We start from the raw sequence: 24,240 nt of genomic DNA on the forward strand, positions 1-24,240 counted from the left end.
TTCAGCGCGAATGTGCATAGCGAGACTTTTTCCTTTCAGCGCTAATTGTCGTCAGCTATGTACCAGAGTTGCGCGATAGAACAGATTCGGATACCGCGAGAAGAAAATAAGAAACAAAGGCAGAAGCGCAAGAGATCGCGTATTTCCGGGAACAATTTGGAGCCGGTCCCTGCAAGAGAACGGTCTGCGCAGCCCGCACGACCGAACCGGCGGTGCACGTTCTCTCAAATAAAAGACGTCACACGCGCTGGCATACAAGGAGACAACACGTATCAGGCGAGCGTCAACGGTGAAGAAATGCTGTGACGACTTCCTCCTTCACGTGCTAAGCAGGAGGAAAAAGCAGTCGCGATAGCTATAAAGAAGAAGACGCGCGACAAACATCCGTGTTGACAGCTCTGACGTTCTCTCTGCCTGCGCAGTTAAGGCCACCTCTTACATTCATCCTGTCTCCCTTTCTTCGACAAACAAGTGGCGTGAATGTGCGGCAGTAATTCCCTACCCCCGCCTCCTTACCTGTTCATTCTCTTCGTGTCGTTAAGAGCCAGCGCCGAACTTCAGCGGACACACATGCACGCGCGCGCTCCGCCCTTTTAAACTCTAGGCTCTGCACGGGACACCCGAGCATCACCCTCGTTTGCGCAAAAGGACGAGCCTCGGCGGTCGGATGACGCCGCCGAGGCGACCTTGAGCCATCTGCAATGGGCACCTGGGACATCACGCTAATAAAGGAGCAACCCTGTCTCGGCTCGGCGGCAATTTACGTTCTCCGTCCTTCTGTTGCGCGGCGGACGCCGGTGATCAGTTGTCATCCGGGAACAAAGAAACAAGTGGCAGGCAGGTTTGCATCGGAAAACTAGCGATCTACAAGCGGACGGCAAGCAACGGAAGATGTCGCAAATTAAATTCGTAATGAACTTTTTTCAAACCAGTTGATCTCTATGTTCGGTTTGCGTCAAAAACAAATGTCGCGTCGCGCATTTTGGTGTGTGTGTGTGTTGTGCGTTTCGTACCATAAAACAAGCCAAGGTGGGAGTCACAGCCGGGTGACTCCCACCTTGTTCTCTTACGCATCCGCTGAGGAGGCATGTCTTCTGACGAGAAGTTCAGCCAATGAGTGGGCATGTATATATGCTTGAGCCGAGCGTGAAACATTATGTGCGAATCTTGACGACGATCAAAACAGTTCAGTGGGTATTTGGACACATGCAGGTTCTACATAATGGCTAACTAATAGAAGTGGCTGAGACCCGTTCTCTTTAGAATAGTGTTTGCTCTGAAACGGCAACCCCGAGCCCAAAAGACAGAACTAAAAGTGAGAAAGAAAGCCGAAAGGCTGCATCGACGCAGCCTCATGGACGACCGCAACATTGATGTGGACGAGCATAAATTTCTTGCCATATGGTTCTATAATACCGGACATACTTGCAATGGTGTAGAAAGTGCGTTGGGGAAGTGAGCAGCTTAATACAGAGGGCCGGCGCAGGTTATCCCCCAGCGCGCGATGCATGCAGTAGGCGCTAAGTGAAGGAGGGCGGAGGTGAAGGAGCTCTGGCGGTGTTCCGTCCGGCCCGGCATATACCTCAGCGGTCTCGAATACGAGGCCAACGCAGCCAAGCGAACGCGGTCAAGCGGGGTCAAGAAGCCCGGGTGAAAAGCGACCACAGGCGGAAGCGCTCCGTGGACGCCGCTCCACTTTCCTCCCTCGGAGGAGACAGCCTCTCCCGACAGGCAGGCCCGGTGACAGCTCGGAAGAGAGAGAGAGAAACTATTTAAGACACCCACACAACGAGACGCGCTAAGCAGTCATTCGCCACGAGGAGTACGTGGACAAACGAACGCGAACCTCGAAAATGATTCCGTCGTCGAACGCGCGCAAGGGACGGAGAGGCTCGCTTCCGTGTCTATCAAACGTGGTGCGCCCCCAGAAGGCGTCGGAGGCATTGTTTCCTCGTCGCCCGGCTGGGCGCTGCTCGCGGTGGAAGTGGCGGTGGGCAGGCGGTCCAGGAAGTCGGCGGAAAGAACAAAACCGAACGCCACCGGCCCAGCGACCAAGCGAGCACTCGCTCGCGCGTGGCCCGCCCCTCCCCCTTTCTTCCGGCGCGACTACCCTCAACGACGCGTTTTTCGCGCTGCCCGGCATCGGATAGTGCCGCCACCCGATCTCAGCGGCCGTCGGCTCCAGTGGCCAACCCCCACGCGGCGGTTCCAGTGGTCTCTCCTCCTCGATTACGGCGTCAAACGCCTATTCGAATTCGTGCGAGGCACGCCCAGGAACGCGGCAGTGCTGCTTCGCCTTTGGTGATCGTTGTGATATTTCAGCTGCGAGAAGCGTACCCCTTGCTGAGCGGTCAGTGCTGGGCAAGCGCGCCGCAGTTTTCGCTATTCGTCATGACTCGGGAGAGGAACCTAGTACGCCTCTAGAAGCAACAAACGAATACCCACCACTAGGCGGTGCCTACAGGTACACAGATGCAAGTATAAGGAGGCTCCTCCCGGCGTGCCCTTGTCAACACCGCTACAAATCACCATTTCTCATGAAAGCTCGCGCCCCCATCGTTGTAGCGTAAAAAAATGCCACATCAATAATTAGGGCTACTGCTACGCAAACATATTTATTTTGCGCTTACCCAATCCAGTGCGGTGCGATCATATTTGCCATGCCAGATGCAGTAAAGGGTGGTGCGGGCGAATGCCAAAGAAATAATGGGGCAATCTGCCACGCCGATTCAATCACTTGCGTTCTGTTTCCTACCTGTTCAAGCACATGCATGCACTGTCTTTGGCCGTTTCCATCCTCCCCGAGGAGCCACTGGTGCCTCGCTCAAGCGCTATTTATATACAGGAACAAGGGTGATAATCGCAAGGTTCAGCTAAAAGACGTCAGTATATGGGCTAGGCATGAAAACGATGTAGTAACGCCCGCCTGCCGTGAGATGGCGGGTTCCATTCCCTGCCGTGCACTCCGATGAAGTCAGAACGCAAATAAGACACGCGTAGTGGACCAAATTAATCTGGAGCCATCCATTCCACGGCATTCATATCGTCGCCCAGGTGAAGGATCTGTATGCACCTCAGCAGTCATTACCATCGTGCGGGAAAGACAAGCAAAAGGCCTACGGGGGGCGACGCAGTTATACGCAATGCCTGATATACTTCAACGTGGTGCTTAACCAACCAACCAGACTCAATCACTCAGGCTGCGCGCGCGCCAACACTGCTGGCATCGATCCAGCAACGCTACGATCGACGCTCACTGGAACAAGACGTAACCGGCGTATCTGTACGACTGGCCGACGACTTCTTCGCCGCAGGCGCTTGATAACGTTTTCCTCGGTAACAGTAGCCGGGGAGGAGGTAAAAGCGCGTTCATGACTGACAGCGCACAACAGCGCCACCGCAGGGCAACGAGGGACGGCGCGTTAAGCGGGGACGTCGCGTTCCGCGTTGCAAGGTGGCCGCGCAGGAAAGCCGCGCGCACGGCGGTGGCCGCCGATTCTCGAGGAAGAGGCCGGTCCTCGTTTTGGCAGCCAAGCGAGAAACGCGTCCACACAGGCGGTCAGGCGGGAAGCGCAAGGTGAACGAACCGCCGGCACACACACACAGGTTGGCGCTGTTGTTGTATCTGCTCTCCCAGCAGCAGCAGCAGCACAAGACGGCGGCGAGGAGGAGTGGTGAGAAGAGCGCTTCCTCGTGTCCGCAACCCCCGTTTCAGTGGCCGCATTGTGCGCTGCTTTCCGACCTCCCCTCGGCGGCTGGCGCTGAAAGGTCGATCCCTCGGCGGCCGCCGCCGAGCGGCCATTTCTTTGTCAAGATGGACTGTCCTCTTCGGAATGCCATCTCCTCCTCCCCCCCGGACAAACACGTTTGGCTCGAGCGGCCCTTGACGGACGTCGCCTGAAGATTCCCACTACCCGGCCGGGTGGTTCACCGGGCGCGATTTTGCGAAACCCGCCGAGAACATCCCGGTCGACGCCCATCTGGCCCCGCGCTGAGCGGGAACGCCGCGATACAGTAGCAAAGAGGCTGCGATTGCCGAGGAGCTGGGACAGTGATAAACGCGGATATTTAAAAAGAATACATGGACGAGCAAACAACGAAAGTATGAAGCGTCACAAGAAGCGATCGGTTCTTTCTGCCACGCGGAGAGCACGTATCTTTTTGTTTGTGGACGCAGTCACTCATTAAATACTGCAACGTGTCCTTGTAGTATATGCCAGACACGAAGGATGAAAATTCCCACCTAAGCATCAATTATAGCAGTTTTCATTTTACAATTCACTCAAGCTATACTGTTGAGAAAGGATAGGGGGGGGGGGGGGAGGGGGGAAATCGATACTTTTGTCGTCGGTGCGAGGCGACTGATGTCAACTTTCACGTGAAGCTCGGGAAGCGCAAGTTTCGAAAAAGGCACTCAGCCTTGTCGCAAGGATTTAGTGAGCAGAGTTAGGCCGGCGATGGACGCGCGGCTTCTTTCCTGCTGAATTAATCATACATCCTGCTGCTTCAATGCTCAGTTACGCGTGCGGAGAATGAGAATCACGCGCTCTATACCGCTGCGCCAGTTTCAACAACATCACAGCAGCACAGCTAACTGCGATGCAAACTTTCTTTTTTCTCATTGGAATGACCGACAACGCTCTTTGCAATGCCCGTCTTTGAGATGAGACGCTAGAACACATTCTATGCGACTTTCCTGAATATAATGTTCAGAGACAGTCCCTGGCGTCCGTTCTAGCGCACCTTGACAATAGAACAATGTCAGTTGAAACGATTCTCCCATGTCGTCGACAGAAGACATGAAGACATCGCAGCTGAAGGCGACGAAGGGACTACTTAGGTTTTTGAAAGAAACGGGCTTGGACAAGTGGCTGTGCCAATGATGTTACGTACCACGCAAGAGTGACGGACTGTGTGACTGACGATGTGTGTGCTGTGCTATTTGCTCTCTCTCTCTCTCTCCTCCCCATCTTTCATTCTCCCCCATCCCGCTCCCATGTGTAGGGCAGCAAACCAGTTGTGCTTAACTGGTTAACCTCCCTGCCTTTCCTTCTCCACTCTTTCCTTCCTTCTTTTTTTCTGTGGTCATACATCAAAATAATTATTGAAGTGGCAACTGAATTACACCTGTTTTCAAAACGCAAGGCACTTGAGGCTAGTTAAGGTTCGTTCATGGAAAGACGCAGTTATGACTGGTGTGTAGTTGCGAAAACTGCATGAGAGAGCAGGTAGGAGATTAACAACATGGAAAGAAAGAAATCACGAAGGGGGAAAGAAAGAAGAAAAAAAGAAAAAAAGGGAACGCTATAATTGATCGCGCAAGCGCAGCAGACAATGCGCACATGCCCGCCACAACACGACGACGACAATGTCCTTGAAATGTGCAGCACGTTCTCAATGGGCTTTCGTCGAGTGCGCGCGGAGGTAGGCTTGCCTGTACAATCGCCTTCGGCACAACCGCACTACACAGTGCCTCCATATGGCCGTGACTATCGCACGCGAGTATCAATCTGCATGGAGGAAAGCTTTTCCGTATATGGCTGCAGATCGCGCAACGATATCGCCACACCGACGAATCAGTATTGCGCGCGCCGTCTTGTTTATTTGATCGCTCGCCACGACGTCCACCGCCTTGTAAAAGCCAGCGGCAGAGATTGCCAGCATGCACAAGACTGAACGGTGCAGTTTCTTTCCAACGAGTCGCACATGCACTGCGAGCGCATCTGTGCATGGCCCGAGGATGCGCAAGATGGAAGGTGTAATGAGCGCGGACGATCAGATTTCCTGGCTAGCCGGCGGGTAAGCTTGTGTCTTATGGGAACTTCCCTCGTTGGTGTTAAACGAACCAAGCGGAATACGGGAGCGCGCGGCTGTGTATACACTGTGTACCGTGAGAACAGCGCAGACGGTGCTACTCGTTTCTTCTTCCCGAACGCTCTTATACGACACGGAAGAAGGTCTGCCACAATATGGCCACGGTATAAAGGCATATCTGTGCGCGAGCGGGCGCTCGAGACCGCATTCCTATCTGAGTCTGATACTGCTTGGGAAGTCTTTTGTTTTTCGTTTCAAAAGGCTTCTCATTCGCATTCTGCATACGCGCTGCAAGCATACGTTGCAAGCGAAGCACGTCGCCTGAATGGTTGAGCTTGCTTATAGTAACTTACAGTCCAACTAAACACGGCTATTGCAAATTTAGGAATCCCTGTGCATAGCGTTGATGTTACCGCATAAGTTGTGTCTAATGTGAAGTGTTTGACCTTTTGCAGGAAGTACTATGAATGAAATACGAAAAGTAAGCCAGTGTAATAGCTGAGCCAGCATTGTAAGCGTATAGCGTATATGGTTGAGTCAGCGTTATATATACCCCGGGGAAAGGCAGGCGGAAGGGGTATTGCTAATATCTTGCAATAACCGTGCCCATTCCGCCCCCCCCCCCCCCCCCCCCTGACAGTGCCACAAAGGCCCCCATCTTTACCAGCAATGGACAAGCACTCACAGGCTCAGTACAGTGATTTTAAAACTATACTTGCTTTAAAAACATTTGAGTATATATTGAGAAAGACAGGACACAGCCAGCTCTGTACTCGTCGCTGTTTTTCTTTTTTCACGCTATTCCTCAAAGCCATGTTCCAACTATTGCAACAGCGCGTACTACTCAGAGTTCATTGAAATGGCTATACACACTGTCGCGACTGAAGATGCTCCTTTATTGGCACGTTCACCAGCGCGACAGGAGGCATCGCGCGTTCTGCGCTTTCTCTTTCGGTCGATCTTTCGCCAAGATCGACGGCTTGAATGGCGCTTCCGTTTTTCATTACACAGAACACCACAACTTGCGAGTGAAGTCAGGCGAAAATATTGGCATTATGCGGCGGGTTTGTGAGGAGTCGTCGGAAAGGAGTCCTCATAAAGCGTGATTAAAGAGAGAGCGAGCGAGAGATACACGAGTTGACAATTTCCGTTCTTCCGAGGCATCTGGAGTTGCACAGGAAACGCGCTTGGGAGCTCGGCCTAAGCGCCTCTCACTGCAACTTCAGTGCGGCGACGAGCGTGGGAGCCTCTCGCGACGATCCGCACAAGCAGCGGCGCCCGAAGGTGACGCGACCGACCGGCGCGAGATGCCTCCTCCCTCCGCAACGCCACGCGGCATCGCAGTGGCAGTGCCTTCCGCCGCGGCGAGGGAAAACTCCGCGAGACCTCGAAGGAGGCGAGCCGACACAATGGATCCGCGGACGGGGCTCTGCAATGACGAACCGGGCGGCCGGTTCGGATTCAAGGCTCTCGCCATCGGAAGGACGGCCACCCACGAAAGAAGGTTTCACGTGAGCGCGCAGAAACGACAGGCGGCCGAGACAAAAAGGACGACGCGCTCCGCCCGCGCCTCCGCTGTCGCGCGCACGTGAAACGAACGGGGCCCGACTGAGGTTATACTGGCCGGGCTGGAGCGACAGGCGCAAGCACCCCGGCGACCCCTGCACGCTCGCCGATGAAGAGCGGGGGCCAAACGGCTAAACGCGCCAATTGATTGATTGGTTGCTTGCTTGGTTGGTTAGATTCGTGCACTGTTTCCTTGTAACTTTGTACAATAAAGTATGATTGATTGATTGATTGATTGATTGATTGGTTGATTGATATCACAGCTGCTTGCAACATGTCTCACGAGAATTTGCACGCGACTAAACGTGGCCTTTCGTGCACGCCAGTGCGAAAGAAACATGGTCGAAGTCTGCAAGGCCACCCAGAGTAATAAGAAGTGCTCCCAATATGATGGTGACTCGTGTCAGCTCGAGCTATACTAAAATGCTTGAACCATGAATGGAATTCGTAAAAGAGAAATAGGATAAATGAAGTAACTCCGTAATCGCCAAAACAATAGGTTGTCAAAACAATAAGCTTATACTTGTGTTCTGTATGAACGCGGACCCGTTATAGGTACTTCATGCCCCTTGCAATTACTGGGCTCAAGTCTCGCGCGCCAGCAACACAAATGCAAAATGCTATAGTCGAAAAATATCTCAGCTCAAGTCAATTGAGAGAGTTCTCTATTTACAACCGCCACCAATCACAAAAATGCATTATTTTGTCTCCTCTCTCTACCTGCACCTCGCCATAACTTTAATTGCTGTGACTGTCAGGTATTTATCAACTGAAATAAATTGAGAGAGAGCTTTTTTTTTCTTTTTCAATTTACTTGAGTTGCTTCGCGTTCACGATTTCCGCGCGCAGGTCGTGCGCAGAAGCTCATCTACGTCGCTTCAGACTGCGGTTTCAGGCCGCGAAAGCTTGGTGGCTGTGGCGTTCTGCTTCTGAGCACGAGGTCGCGGGTTCGATTCCCGGCCGCGGCGGCGACATTTCGATGGGAAAGAAATGCAAGAACGCTCGAGCACTTAGGTTTAGGTGCACGTCAAAGGCAATCAAAATTAATCCAGAGCCCTCCACTACGGCGTCCCTCGTGACCCTAGAGTTGCTCTGGCAATTGTTAAACCCCGTGAATCAACCAACCTTCAGACCCTGCATAGACTGCGGTCGCATTAAAGCTGATTAGAGTGCGACATAGAATATTAGAAGCCAGAGGTCGTGCAACTGAATCATTTAGACGTCAGCAAGACGAAACCATAGAACCTACCCTCGTGACCAACGACATTCGTACGCCGAATCCCCTAGTACACGAAGAAAGTTCGCCATGTCCGCATTCAGTACACAAGCGCGCACAAACGTGCGAAGAAGGCCAATTTGTTGGTAAAAAGCGCAAACATATATATTGTTCAAGATGCCAAACTGTAATATATAGTAATACTCTGGCTTCGTGCTGAAGTATTACTAAATACGTACACGGTGTTTCAGCGAACACTTTCAAAATTTTTTTAAAGATTGCCTGTGGCAGATAGCCCAATTCTAGTTCGTGAGCTGGTCTAATCGAAGAGGCGGACATTATTTGAACAAAAAATTGAAATGCATAATCGAATAACTAACAAACATTCAGTAATTAAGTTTTTAACTAAATACCTTATGGCCCATATTGCAATTTACAAATTCTAGCCGTGGAGTTCGCAAGGCGTGTCCACTTGGAACGAATTCCCAGGATGACACTAGTTTCGAGATATTAATTCCCGAACTCTGCGGAGAAATGCATTGGCGTTCCAGTTACTTTCTTTAGAAAACGTCGTTTTATGCATTGAAGCACAAGAGTAACTGGATACGCCTTGCGAACTCCACGGCTAGAATTTGTAAATTGCAATATGGGTCATAAGGTAATTAGTTAATAACTTAATTCCTGAATGTTTGTTAATAAGTCGATTATGCATGTCAATTTTTTTGTGCAAGTAATGTGCGCCTCTTCGAGTAGACCAGCTCACGAACTAGAATTGTGCTATATCTGCCACAGGCAACCTTTAAAAAAAAGTGAAAGTGTTCGCTGAAACACCCACGTACAGCGCTCGCGATTTATTCGAAGCTTGTGCACTGCCTATTTCTGCAAGGCTGTGCAGGTGTTTCAGCCGCGATTCACGTTCGCACGTGCCTCAGTGCACGCCCACCAGACTAGCGATTTCCGTCTCAGGACTGTAAACTTGCGCGCTCTGGTTTCACGGCCGTTGTCGACGCCCCATGAACTTGCGGTGAGCATCGCGTAAATCATTCTTCTGCTGGCCTAAAGCTTCGGACAGCCGCAGCTTCAATGCCTCTCTTTCCCGCGAATCCAGCCATGACCGAAACATATAAACAAAAGACAACTGCCACAGCGATTTCGCCCTGTACATGGTGAAACCCCAGCACGAAAGAATGTATATACGTTTCTGGACAGCAATGCTTGTGTATCGAACAGTAAACTGTATCGAACAGCTATAGCTATATAATGGCTGTCGATTTCACGACGGTGAATATCGTTGAATTGAATCGAATTCTGGGGTTTTACGTGCAAAACCACGATTTGATTATGAGGCACGCCGTACTGGGGGACTCCGGATTAATTTTGACCACCAGGGGATCTTGAACGTACTCCCAATTCACGGGACAAGGGAGTTTTTGCGTTTCGCGCCCACATCGAAATGTGGCCGCCGCGGCCGGGATTTGATCCCGCGACCTCGTGCTTGGCAGCGCAACACCAAAGCCGCTAAGCCACCGCAGCAGGTGGTGAATATCGTGTATGTATACTATATTGCTCCACCATCCTCCACAGGTCGAGCCAATATGAAGTAATAGCGGTAATTGTCAATAACTCGTAAACACGTTAATATGACATTATACGACCGTATTAGCAGAAAACTGGCATCTAAAGCACGAGCGGTAAATGAGAACCGTAAGCGGTAGTGAAGAGATTTTGATAAATATTGTAAGAAAATTGCGTTCTACCTACCCACTCTCTTCATATAACTATAGTTTTTGTTGGCAACGTGTAAAATTGTACTCGGCTTTGTTTGTTTTGTACCTGCCCAACGGTGAATATTGCTTGTAATGCAGCATGTGTGAAATCTCTGCGTACAGAGTCCACTGCTGCTGCCAATTGTGGAGACATCCTCGTCGTCAAACTGCGGCAGTTCCTTCATTATAATAAAGCGGACAAATAATTCAAATTGATCTGTTTTCTTTCTTTTTTTGACGAAAGGAATGCGATAAACCAACGCAACATCGATATCATCTGGTCGGCGAAAGGCTTCCGTAGATGCCCTAAGTGTCCTAACGAGCGATTAACGTCGCATCTAGTGTTAATTGCGAGTAAATTTCCATTGCCAGCGTCACAGCGCTGGCAGTCATTCGCCAAACCATCCCTCTCAGTAAAAATATAGTTAGCGCTTGAGTAAACGGGCTGCTTGACTACTATTAAAAAAAAAAAGAACTTCTGCGCGCTGGTATTTTTCTTGCGATTTATTGACGCCACTTCAAAAATAGAAGAAGGGGGAAAAAAATAAAAGGGAACTACGAATCCCGGCTTCGTCAAACTGTCGGCGGCAGTCCTCGGTCGGCTGTCCTTGAAACGACCTTTGTTCTAACGCGTCGACAGAGCGCGAAAAAAGATGAAGAAAAAAAAGAGAAAAGAAGCAAGCAACGGAAAGGACAGAACGACGCGCGAGCGGAAAGTGAAACTAGGCAAAGTGTCCGTAGCCGCCGTTGGAGAGGAGGTGGCTCCGCGGCCGCCCGCGTTCAAGCGCGACCGCGGCGCGCTTCAGGGCTGCCGCCGCGGCGCGCGCAAACAAGCCGCGGCGCTCGTCGGCCGGCCGCGCGCAATTCTGTTTAACCTCGAAGGACGCGCACGCCGCCAGCGCTGCTGTGCCGACTGCAGGCGCGCTCACGACAACCACCGACCAACCGACTGGGTTTAGGCAGCTCGCCGCCGCGTCGTCGGCCGTCAGTGAGGCTTGCGCATGGACGAACATACTGCCGGCAACGCTGAACACAGAACCGGGGTGTGTCGCGTAAACGTGTTTGTAAGCGCACGCCGAATAACGATCGAACATCGTATCGGCATGGTCGATCAAACGCCAGCGAAAGCTTCGCTCGCAGTTCCAGTGTCTACAGATGAGCGAGAAGGTCGGAATGAAACAACGATTCGCTAGCAAAGTGCAGGCGTCTGGTCTATATAGTTACTTCTTTCGCAGTGCAAAACAAGGGTACATGGAAGGAAACAAGAGACAGCGCTAACCCCTCGAAGACACCACAGTAAACAAAAAAAAAATAAAAAAAAAAAAAAACGTGTCTTCACAAAGTAGTGTAATGTTTAACATTGAAATAATGTCTATTGGTGTTTTGTGGCTAAAGCGCCCTTAGGCCACCCACGCTGAGAGTCTCCTCCAGACTACCAACGTCGAGACCATGAGAACCGATATGGAAGCTGCACTACGCTTAGCACAACGCGAAAGACGAAGCACGTAACTGACACACTAATACAACGCGCAAGACAAAGCACGTAACTGAATCGTCAAGTCTCAGACAACAGAGCAGAGCTAATTGCGGAGGCCACGCTCCGCTGTGCTGAGTACGGTGAACGCCACCTGGCGTACGATGCGCGTCCCTTCGAATGCTGGCATCGTCGTAGTGCGAGACCACCGAAGCGTTCACTGGGTGCGCGTTAGTGTCATAATGCAGTACTTCTCTTTTCTGCTCGTAGGCGGCGGCACCGCCCCGAGCAAGAGCGCGGGTACACGGAGGAGTGTTAGATATATAAGGCGCGTCTGTGTAGCTCTCTGCAAATGCGTTTGTGGCGCAATGGGTTAAACGCTCGGCGATCTATCGTCGCGGACCGAGAGGTCGTGGGTTCGATTTCCAGATTTTGCATGTCTGTGGAACTTTTTCTTCTGGTTTCTTTCTTTGTATTATGTTCTATGACGTATTTCCGTGACGGAAATACGTCAGTGAAGTCTTGGTGGACCCCGGCATAAAACACTTTCGTGTTAAAAAAAACCAAGAGAGAAGAAGGAGAGAAATTAATTTTATAGAAAACTAGCAGTACGAGTACTTGACACGGTATCGTCGTAGTGGCGTTTGGTCGGTATCTGTAAAGGCTCATTGACACTAGACCGACACAACACCGATTTTGGCCTGCCGACTGTTGGCGACAGCGTTTGCCTTCCTTTAAACCGTTGGCCACAGCGTTTTCCGTCCTGTAAACTGCTGTCGCCAACAGTCGGCAGACCAAAATCGGTGTCGTGTCGGCCTATAGTGTCAATGAGCCTTAAGAAACACATTTTACTCATGTTTTTCTTTCTTGTCGTAATATGTTAATTTTGTTGCTTATTGCGTGAAATCGCAGTAACGATTTTGTTGGAAATAGCGCTGTCTCTTGTTTCCTTCTGTATGTCCTGCTTGCAACCTGCAAAAGGGACAGTAATTCCGAGATATCACCATCATAGTCATCTCTCGAACTGATTCCACCAAAGCGTACTTTCATGGCGCACTCCAAATATTTCTTACCCGAGAAAGTGCCGCCCACCCCTGCAGACCACAGAATCAATGACTGTCCAGGTAAAAAATAAAAATAAAACCACAATAACAATTCGGTTTGAACATCTAGAAAAAGAAAATGAGATAGATGCAGGAAAATTACTTAGGACATTGCAGAGGACGGCCTGAGGTATATGGGGAGAAAGTGTTATGGGGGCGGGCGCTGAGGCCAAAGGGCGCGAATAAACAGAGCGACTTACAGACGAACCTGCGCGAGACAGGATCCGTGCTACGCAGGGACGTAAGTTGCCCGGATGGCTCCGCAACTCAATTTAGAGTCTGGCGCCTCCAGTACGGCGGTCGATTGCCAAGTTTTGATAACCAAGCTGCCAACGCCTGGCCGCTCGCGCGTGTATTGGGGGCAGATACAAATAATGTGGTGGTGCCATGGTTTTCAGGCTTTCCTCGCAGAATCATCTGACAGGTAAGCACTGGTACGGAAATGCAGTGACCTCTCTCACATTCGCAAGGGAGTTTAGCTCTCTCCCTTATGTCAACAACCAGATAAGGTATTCATCAAGCATTCAAATATTTACGAGAATCGCTTTAACTAATTTTAATCCATGCTTGACAGGGGTATTGAGATATCTACCGAATGGTCTCTCGAATCGCGACAAGCAACATCTGTCGATGTCATTTTGTGACACAGGCGATATCTGTGACTGATGCCGACAGTTAGGCTACGGCCGCCGTTGAGATGGACTAAGTTACGGAGCCGTTCGCGTTGACGTGCATACGTAGTGTTTGTTGCCTTACTCTCTGGATTTATTATGCCTGAGGGTAAGTTGCTTGAGGCCTGCAACAAGGCCCGATCATGCGAAAGCTGCACATAGTTGTTGTTTACTAACTGCAAAAATATGGGAAGGTTGACTATTAGAAAAGCCACAGAGGGCAGTTACGGAACAATGTGGATCATCTGGGTTCGCATTCTGCCCCCCTAAAAAGAAATGTAATCCAATAGATGGGGAAAGGAACAGGGGATAACAGCGGGCAATGCAACTACCACGCAGCACTGCGGGCCCCTGTTCTGTTTTAGTTTAGGTTGATGAGATCCACCATCTTGGATGCGATGCGATCATTTTCTCGGTTTTGCGCGGAAGGACGTCATGTTAACGTGGTTGTGAAATGCTCAACGCATCCTTTCAGAGGAGCAGGAGAAAGTAGTGGTTACTAAGGGTGAGACAGGAAGTTCCCCTGCTGCGGACACCGTAAATGTCTCGCTCAAGGAGGACTAATGAACGGTCTTGGTGCTTATAAATCAGCAGTAACAACGTATGTGAGTTCAGGAAGTTACAAATTACCCGCGGTAACACCCATAATGGAGGCGTTCCAGAGCTTGCTCGGAATCGTCTATACACTACTCAATGCTGGAGCGCGTTGCAGCCAATTCGATCATCGGCAGTTGGAAATTAGAGCGCGAATAAGAAGGGAGTCCAGCCTTTATGAAGCACTTGTTATGACATGCCACAAGTCGGTCATATCGATCATGATGTTATGAATCGTTTCATTTCGCTCTGACTGACTGCCAGTGCATCAGCTCAGTCGCGACGCTTCAAATTTTGCTACACAATTATTATCAGTATTCTCTTTGTGTATTTCTATTTCATCTGTCAATGTCAGAGTTAAGTGACAGCAGCTTTTCAACAATATAACTGACTGCCCTGCCAGAGCCCTGGTCTCATCACGTCCCGCACTTTCCTTGCGCAGTAGCGCGATTCTTGTCGCGGTTGAAAATTGCCGCTCGCTTCGATTTCATCGATGAGCGGACCAAACATCATATTCCGTACTTACGTACGTGTAACATCCGCCGCAAGAATTCAGAAATTGTTGAAGTGCAGTTAAATGCGACAGAGAGAGAGAGAGAGAGAAGATAGAGATAGAGTGTATAATGATATCTCGAGAGCTTAGCCTATATAGCATTGCAATGCGGGCTTGTTGGTACGTCATCTTGGAATAGTAATGTAGGGCTTACAGACGAAGACTACATTACTATTCCAAGTTAGCTATAGCCGCAGGCCTGACATGCTAACTCCAGGTGAGATGGTGAGGGACTAAAGAAGTGAGATAAAAACAAAAGCACACACGCAGTAACACGTACACTATATACACAAATGCACTAACCCAAAAGTTATTTACAGAGTCTCACTGAGGCCTGTATCCAACAGGAATGCTATAGTAGGCGCTTTAGTGGACCGTGAGATTAACCGCGGCCGAAGACCATATTTGCCATTGGTGTTACGATATGCTATCAGCGCGCAAATGGCTATTCAAAAGTGGTGCGAAAATTATGGCACAGCGCAGTTTCAGTAAACGATTTGATGGGATAGAGGATGATTCTTCTCGACAACGCTGGCAGTGCTTCAATAATGCTGTGACAACCTTGAATATTCTAAACAGGATATTTTCAATAGGGAAATCATTCGTGCCGACAAATGCGAGGGGGCTGTTCTTATATCAATCTACGAATTTTTCATTTGGTCACACGCACGTGCTAAATTTGCGCCGGTCGCATGATGGGTGCGGAAAGAAAAAAAATGAACATATTTTTTCCACCCTCGCTGTATTTCCGGAGGAGGAATAAGCGGGAGGGCGGGGGGAGAGGGAGAGATTTATTTTCAGGACCAGTCACCCCTTCCAAATAAGTCGCTTTATCTGCGACGCGGCTAAACTATCAATCCGCGTCGCACAACGTGTTCAGTTAATAACATCTGGAATCATTAAAGTGCATGCTTAAAGGTTCTGCACTTATGTGTTTTGCTGTTGTAATGAACCGATTTTTTGGCCGTGCGTCCATGCTACCTATCCTCTATGCGTAATTCTGTAAGCGCTATAACACGTGCACGGATGTGAAGGGTTTGTTATAATCCCCATGGCAGGAAGGGGGGAGGGGGGGGGGGGTACCTGCACAGCTACTCTCGAGGGCTCACCATGAGCACCCCTTTGCGTCGCTGATATTACCTTCTGTGAGCGAAACTTTCTTCCCGACGAGCCGTGTTTTCAAGGTGGAGGGGTATACAAAAAGTCGCACGGGGCGAAGTCGGGAATACAGCTCTAACGAAGAACATTTCAGGGCCGAAATTGGGGGGCGCTCTTACATGATGGCAGCACATATTTCATTTTTTTTCGTTTCTGTCTTTCTCTCCCCCCCCCCCTTCCCCTTTTATTTTTTTTTAACCACCGTGATAACCCCGCAAAACGTTTGCGAAACTACAAGAGCACTATGCTTGTCGCTCAAATGGCGCCCAACTATAATTCCTATATGATAGTTGCATATGTCGCCTTGAAGAAGACAAGTCCACTTGTCGAAACGTTGGCTCCAGCTCTCACCTTGTTCTCGTGTTGCTCATCGTATGTGATAGTCGTTAGCCAGAAAGCAAATTGTGGTGCAATCTAATACAGGTTTAGCAAAGTTATGAAACGAGGGTTGTTATTCCGGGTGCATAATATGCGCTGAATGGAGATATGGAGATGGTGAGAGGGGCTCACCGAACGAAGCACGTTGAGTGGCGTCATGCATGAGGCGTGTACAGCATGCAGTCAGGCTCCTCTCTCGTGTTTCCACCTGGTCACGCTTCGCCATCTAGCGGCGATGCCGCGATGGATAGTCACTGCAACCTCGCTGTTGCAATGGCTAACCACCAAGTGGCCGCGCTCGACGCTGATGGGGCGCTATCGATTTAATGTATATTTAAGGCTGCATACATACCCCTTGTGTCACCTTAGCACATCCATTTTGGGCGACTGGTCAAGAAAGAGCACATACCAATATCACATACGTAGTGCCAAAGTTGTCTGCTTGGATACTTGTACCCAGGGGCACATAAATATAGTGGTCCAAGTTGTCTACCAAAGGCCAGACAGCAGTCAGCAGCAAGTTGTCTATTCGGGTACACACTCAGTGACCCATGTCACCTGCTCGGCAAGACAGCAGCGAGCAGATATCATTGGCCCCAAGCTATAGTAGACAACTTGATTCACTGGGTACGTGAAAGAGATGGCGGGCAAGCATACCGCAAACTAGGCGAAGTCCCTCAATAATGCTAATCGCATAATAATAATAATAATAATAATAATAATAATAATAATAATAATAATAATAATAATAATAATAATAATAATAATAATAATAATAATAATAATAATAATAATTTTACTAACATCAATGCGCATAGTACATGATTCTGGAGGCTATACCACTAATGACACTTGACTAGCCGCAAGACCCCCTACATTGGGAGCTCGACCCAATATTAAAAGGCACAATATTATACGCCACTCATTGGCCAGCAGTCGATCGCTCAAATCTCGGGTGCAAAGTGCCTTGCAGCAGCTGGAACACTTTTTCGCGACGGCTGAAGAGGCGTGGCAGGATTGGAAAGGTGTGTACTTACAGCTTGGCCCGCGTACCCAACGGTGGTGCGTCGATCGTCCTACAGGCTCATCCCGCTCCAGAGTCCTCGGTAGGAGGGCTGTGGCTGCGCAGACAGGATCTGCAATGTAGAAAAAAAGAAAGCGCGACGCAGCGCTGTGTAAGGAACGGCCGCCACGCAGGCAAAAAGGCGCACGTTCCTTCCCAACCTTTGTCGAGTGGACCGCAAAGGACACTAAAAGTGTTGTTGTGCCTGTGTGGTTTCGCCGCTGCATCCTCGCCATTACCTCGGCGAAAACCATTTGAGAGTTTAACCCGGCATATGCGGGATGTACCCTTAATTAGTACATTACCGCGTTACCGAAAAGTATATAGACGGGGGCGACATGCGAGCATGTCGAAATATACCAATACGCGATGATGGGTATGAAGGCGCCGGTGGCGCCACCTTGTGAAGTTGTGTCCAACAAACATGCGTGTGCTAAATGCAACGTTTATTTACATGACAGAATGCGTAAGCGCGACTGAACGAAGACGTAAAAAGAAAGACAGCGTTGTCTCTGTGTGTCTGTTTCTTGCCCTGAAGGGTTCTTCTCCATGGGAGAAAAAAAAAAAAAAAGAGATACATGACCAGAGCTTCAGGAAGGTAGTGTCGCCCCGGAAACCTGCTATGTTAGGAAGTAAACCGAATACGTCCGCGCATTGCAATTATTACCAGTTCTGCGTATAGCTTGCTAGACAACATCCACACAAGATACTCTATAGCACTGTGATTCTTGGTTACGATTCAGCCTCACGGCAATGCGGTAACACGAATGCGCGCACGTGAGGTTATGCAGTGTTGTATGCACGGAGCCCGGCAGAGAACACTTTCGTATTAAAAAAAGGACAATTATTGAAAGGACAGCTTACATGCACCAAAACGCAAGGTAAATTCGAAAGGAAAGGTTGGAGAAAGGCAGTTGAACAATGTGCGAAACTATGACACAACAACGCAAAGCTCAGATACGAACAATGACAGTGAGTTATGAAAAATATAGAGATCACGAAAATAAGGCGTTATAAATACTCAGTATTTTGTGGACGGTTGAGTGTTGGCGATGACAGACAGGACCATGGAAATGTCTATGTTCTCTGGCGACCTTGCTCGAAATACGAAACATGATACAACTGAGGGGTACGGGGCAGGTGAGAATACTCTGAATGAATTTGAAATATAAAATAATAATAATACCGTATTTACTCGTAGAAGGCACGCACCATATTTTCTTTTTCTTAATTTTTACCGGCATGGGGCTTTACATTAGGCAGGTTTATGGCTACTTACTGAAGCCTCGAACTGCGCTCCGACTGCTATGCAAATAAATGCAACCACAGGCTACCGACTATAAACACATTTACAGTCGCCGACAAATTTTTCGGACACGGACTGGTGCCATCTTTTAGCGTCTTGTGGGAATTAACGAGCACGCGAGTAGGCGCGTGACCCTTAGTGAAATGCTTTTTTTTTCTCCAAATTTTCGCACTCCGAAGTGGGTCTGCGGGCCTTACACAAGTATAAACACGATAATAATAATAATAATAATAATAATAATAATAATAATAATAATAATAATAATAATAATAATAATAATAATAATAATAATAATAATAATAATAATGTGACAGCGCGTTTCAATTTCTTGATATGTCTTTGCCACATCGATTAAAATGAGAACACATGATCATTTTAGTCGTATTACGCTTCTCGCAAGGAAGCGTTTTAATAGGGGTGTGTGAATAGTGATTTTTGAGACCGAATCGAATACGAATCGAATAGTCACAAAAGCGAATCGAATGGAATATCGAATACTTTTTGAATAGTTTTCGAGTAATGAACAGACATTATCACAATTATTATAAAACGGTGTTCACAAGTATTCTCAAAATTAGGAAGTTTCTGTCATTACATAGTACGTTATGAAGCATTGTTTAAAAAGAACGCCCAAATGGAGCATTAGGAGCAAACAAGCAGTTTCTTCGCATGCACAGTACTCTTCAGAGAGTGCGAATGATATAGTCTGTAAAGTGACGTAGCCTGCTCCATTACGCAAGTTCTCATGATTTATGCCTATACTATGCCCACGGTGGTGAAAATTTACCGTACTTTTGCTCCAATGTTATGTTTAATTGGGTGCAGTTGACGTTTTGAAATATTCGAAAAGTATTCGAAAGATATTCGCCTTTACGAATAGAGACTATTAGATTCGGAGACCGAATCGAATAAGACGCTTTTCGATTCATTAATCGAAAGCTCGGAATATTCGCACACCCCTACTTTTTAATATTATTTTTTCCATCCCGGAAACCCCAATAACAAAGCAAGGACTAATGCGCCGCGCCCCGATGATCAGGGTGATATTTAATCGCATTGACGTGTTGACGCTGGGCGTTTAGGTTCCACGCCGGTAAAGAGGGCGAAAGACACGGACAAGCAAGAAGACGACACAGCGTCGCCTTCTCGACTTTTGAGCCTGTTCACGGTATTCACTCTCATCGTAACCGGACGAGGAGCCAACCGTGGACACGGAGACGTGAGCGAATCCCGTTTTTCGGGTGCCGGTGAATGGGCGCCTACCGACCGGTCAGTGCGAGTCGCTCTGTTGTCAGCCGCCGTCGGCGCGGCGGGATACAGTGTGCGCAGCGCAGAGCCACTCCAAGCGCTGAAAGGGGCGCCAGAAAGGAAGGCGCGCGCGGAGAGAGCGGCCCAAGACGGGCGGTCAACGTGGGCCGCTTCTTCGACCGGAACAAATAAATAGGACGGGGCCCGAAAGGCACCCCGCGCCGCCACTAGCCGTGAAGCAACAAGGGAGCAGTCCCGGATTCTTCTTCCCCCGGCGAGAGGGAAAGGAAACGAAGCAGTGCGATCGGTGGCAAGTAGCGCGGCCTGCGTCGAGAAGTCGCTCCGTTCTGGCCCCCGGGAAACGGACGACACAGACGAAGCACGCACGCACGCGCACAAGGCAGGCCACGAGGGGGGAGAAGGGAATCGGCACCGTTATAAGAGGGCGAGGAGGTAATGGCAGCCGGCCCCGAGCACAGCGCAAGAGGCGAAAAGGGGGCCGAAACCAAGGCGCCAGATCTTCCCGCCGCAAGGGAGCCAGAAACAAACTCACGCACACAACCGTAGTCACCCGTCTCGAGGCAAGCCCAGGATGAAGCCCTAAGACAAAGACAAGCTAAACCGACGCCGACCGAGCCAATCCAGAAAGGTTTCCCTATCCGGGAACAAGAAGAATGAGCTTAGCAGCGCCGAGATGAAAGTAAAGCTAAGGGCAAGAGCCGGGAAAGAAATAAGGAAGACCGGGCGTCGGCTCCTTTCCCCAATCGATACGCTGTCTGTGAACATTGCGTTGTTTCTTCGCCGTTTGAGCCTTTTTTATGCCCGTGTCGACTACCCACGTTCTCGGCCTCTTGCCCGCCCACTCCTCGACCAGCCTCCTCTCACTTCTTCCCCCCCCTCTCTCTCCTTCGTCCTTCCCTTTTCTTGCTTTCTTTGTCGGAGTGCAGAAGCAGACCAAGTAAGCGCCATCCAGCCACTTCGGTCATGCAATCGAGAGGCGCGGGAGAGCAACCCTGTGGCACGGGGTTGCCAGACCGAGCTCCGTCCTGTTATCGACCAAAGCTGTTTCCAGCCAGGCTGGAAAGCGCGCGAGAAGGCCGCCTTTCTCATCCACCCACCTTTCTTCTTGCTGCGTTTGGTGCCTCGTCTTTCTCGCGATGCCCTTCGCTTTCTCTTTCCTTCTCATTTTTCTTGCTGCAGTCCTTGGAAATCGGCGGGCAGAGCTCCGGTGCTTACTTCAGTTACCACACTATTCGCTTTGGGATTTGCGTCCCTTTTCCTCCTCTTTTTGCCCGCTCTCGCCGGCCTCATCTTTCTGTATCTTGCTTGTTTTGCGGCTCTTCGCTTTCCATTCTCCCTGAGCGCGCTCCTCCACTCCTTCAGTCTTTGCGCGCTGCTCCCCAGTCAAATGGGAAAGCCAAGGTACTTTCTTGAGACTGCAATCTGCAAGCGAATGCAATGGGGCTCCAAAGCATTTCTACCCTTCCACTCATTCCTTTTCCCCTTTCTCTCTCACTTATTCACTTTTTTATTTTTTTGGCTCCGCCGTACGAGAACGAAAACTTCAAGGAGCCTGTTTCTGTTTCGCCCAGTGTAGGGACGGGAATGCCTGAAGTGAATGGTCTTTTGCGCAAACAGTCTGCGCTCGCTTCTTCACTGGTTCCTTCCAAAAGTCAGACTCGAGAGAATTGGGCTGTTTTCAGGAAGCGAGACTGCGACGGAATACGTCTAAGCCGCAACGCCGCTCGCCTTGCTCAAGCTGATTTTTACTTGCCCAAGCCCGACGCCACTGTCGCCACCAACGTCAATGCAAAGAGAGTCAAGCAGTGGCAGCAGCATCAGCGTTTGTCCCTCTCACATTTCACCGTCACTTGACTAGTCTGACGAGAGAAAAAAAGAGCCATATATACCACACTGCGTTATCGCGAGGAAAAGATAATCGCGCACCACCAAATCCCAGGAGCAGCAGCAGCAGTCATTAGTAGTAGTAGTAGTAGTAGTAGTAGTAGTAGTAGTAGTAGTAGTAGTAGTAGTAGTAGTAGTAGTAGTAGTAGTAGTAGTAGTAGTAGTAGTAGTATGTGACCAAAAAAAGGTAATGTGTATAGGTCGGACAGGAAGGAAGAGGCAATGACGCGCGACCACGGGGGAGAGTTAGTGAGAGGGCAAGTTAGGTTAAATGAAGTGTACGTTCGGCAGAATAGGCACATGGAAAGTAGGAAGAGGAGAGAAAGAGAGAAGGCAGGGATGTTGACCAGAAATGCGTCTGGTTGGGTACCCTACTCTGGGGGACGGGAAAGAGGGAATAGAAAGATGAGATAGAGAGGGGGGGGGGGGAGGATGAGGTGAGCTCGCGCACGCACGCGGAGGGCCTGAGCAAGTCAAAGGCGTTCACATTGGCGTATAATGCGTATAAAACAACGCAGTGGACGCACAGTTAAAGGGAGAGAGAAACACTATATAACACCACACGAGGAACTGCCCACTTTCCGCGCACCTTGTTCCAGGAATCCACCCCTTGAACTCAAATTGATTTCGACAAACCGGCGCAACAGTTGACCGGAGACATTTTATACGCAGGTGGTCGGAAAACACGACTGTCGTTGCGAGGTTAATTTTCCGCCGCCGCCGAGTACGGCGAGGAGGTTCGGCTGTTTTGTTCCCTCGCCGAGGCGGATGAAGCCGGGGGCGAAGGCGCCGTCCGGCGGTTTACCCGCCTCTGCGGGCGAGATCAAAAGCGCTGGCCGCCGGCCGTTTTGGCTATCGCACCCGCTCCCGCATGCAGCGACCCCTGAGGTTTCTCCCCGTGCCACGCACTCGCGGATGAGGCACAGCCCGAGCATACACAGTGACGCGGAGCGGGGAAAACACACACACACACACGGAGAAGAAAGAGCAGCTATACGAACCCCGGGGCAAAAAGATAGGAAAAAGACGTGCAGCCATTTCAGGAACAGAAGCAGAGCGTAGGGGGATTTCGGACGAAAAAAGGAAGACCAAGAGAGACGCCGCCCCGGTGTATACACGCGCTGCTTTGAAAACGCGCTCGCTCGCTAGCGCTGTCCGCTTGTCCGTGCCATTTCGCCGAGAAGAAACGGTCGCCCACCCGCTTCGGCGGGGGCGATGGGATCTCTCAGACGTGCATGCCCAGCCAAACACGCACGCACATTTATACATATACTATATACCCCGATCCCAATGCGCGAACCGGCCCCCGATCACGGACGCCGCGCCGCATCGCTCGAATCCGACCGCACACGAAAACTCGCGCATGCACCGACCTCCCCTCAAACCCTTTCTTCTCTCATTCATTCGCCCTTTTCTTTCTTCTCGTTTTCTTCTTGCTTTTCTTGTTTGACTCACCAGCCCCCTCCCCCCTACCGTTCAAATATTTCTCTCGCGGCGTCGATCATGCGCGGGGTTGGAAAAATGGCGCACGAATGGGCTGCGGTTCCAACCGGAGGTGCATGCGCGGCGCGCCGGCAATATGTCTGAAAGGGGGGGGGCAAAGGAATCGTGAAGGCATCGCAAGAAACTAATGAAGAGAAGACGCAGCTGGAATGGAACAAAACAAAAAAAAAACAAGAAAAGAAAACGGCGAGGGAGGCATTCTCCGATACACACGACAAACACCGACTCTCGCCGCCGCAATATATAGGTGCACGCGCTTCGCGAGGGAACGAAAATATATCGGCAAGACAGCGCACGCGGCTCAAAAAAGACGCAACTGCTCAATGGCAAAGAAAAGAAAGAAAACTGTTTCGGAGTGCGCACCGTCAATACACACACACACACACACACACACACACACACACACACACACACACACACACACATATATATATATATATATATATATATATATATACACTCGCGCGATTTGAAAACATCTAACAGAAAGATATGGGACGAGAAGCGAGCGATTCGGAGACACGAGGAGGAGAAACATAAATATAAATCCAGGCGAGAACACACAAGGATCGATATCTTCCCGTCTTTTTTTTTTTTTTTTTTTTTTGCTCATAACATCCCCGGGGCGTTCCATTCCTCACGTGTGATGTTTCTTCGACTTTGCTCGAAATCACGAAAGCGCTTCTGCGGGGCGGTTAAAAATGATTCCACATTTTGCCGACTTATTTCCCGTAACGAATCAAGATTCCTTATTGGAACCTCACTATAGTGCTCTCTCTCTCTCTCTCTCTCTCTCTCTCTCTTTTTATTTCTTTATCTGAGAGGTTTCGATTTACTTTTGGTCTTTCTCCTTTGCTTTTCCACTTACCACCGGTTTCGATAAGCATGGAGACAGACGAACGGGCGTCGCTATTCAGCGAGG

General features: G+C 49.8%; 1 protein-coding gene across 3 annotated transcripts in view; it reads right to left on the bottom strand.

Moving 5' to 3' along the window:
• LOC119434002 (zinc finger MIZ domain-containing protein 2) overlaps positions 1–24,240 on the bottom strand; it is a 251,819-nt gene that overhangs the window by 116,764 nt on the left and 110,815 nt on the right. For all 3 annotated transcript variants that reach the window (XM_037701318.2, XM_049671742.1, XM_037701327.2), the window contains exon 3: positions 17,331–17,429. The gene's annotated coding sequence lies outside the window, so the exon portion shown is untranslated. The remainder of the gene's footprint in view (positions 1–17,330; positions 17,430–24,240) is intronic.

This window comes from Dermacentor silvarum, chromosome 1 (genome assembly GCF_013339745.2).
Source record: "Dermacentor silvarum isolate Dsil-2018 chromosome 1, BIME_Dsil_1.4, whole genome shotgun sequence".
Lineage (NCBI taxonomy): Eukaryota > Metazoa > Arthropoda > Arachnida > Ixodida > Ixodidae > Dermacentor > Dermacentor silvarum.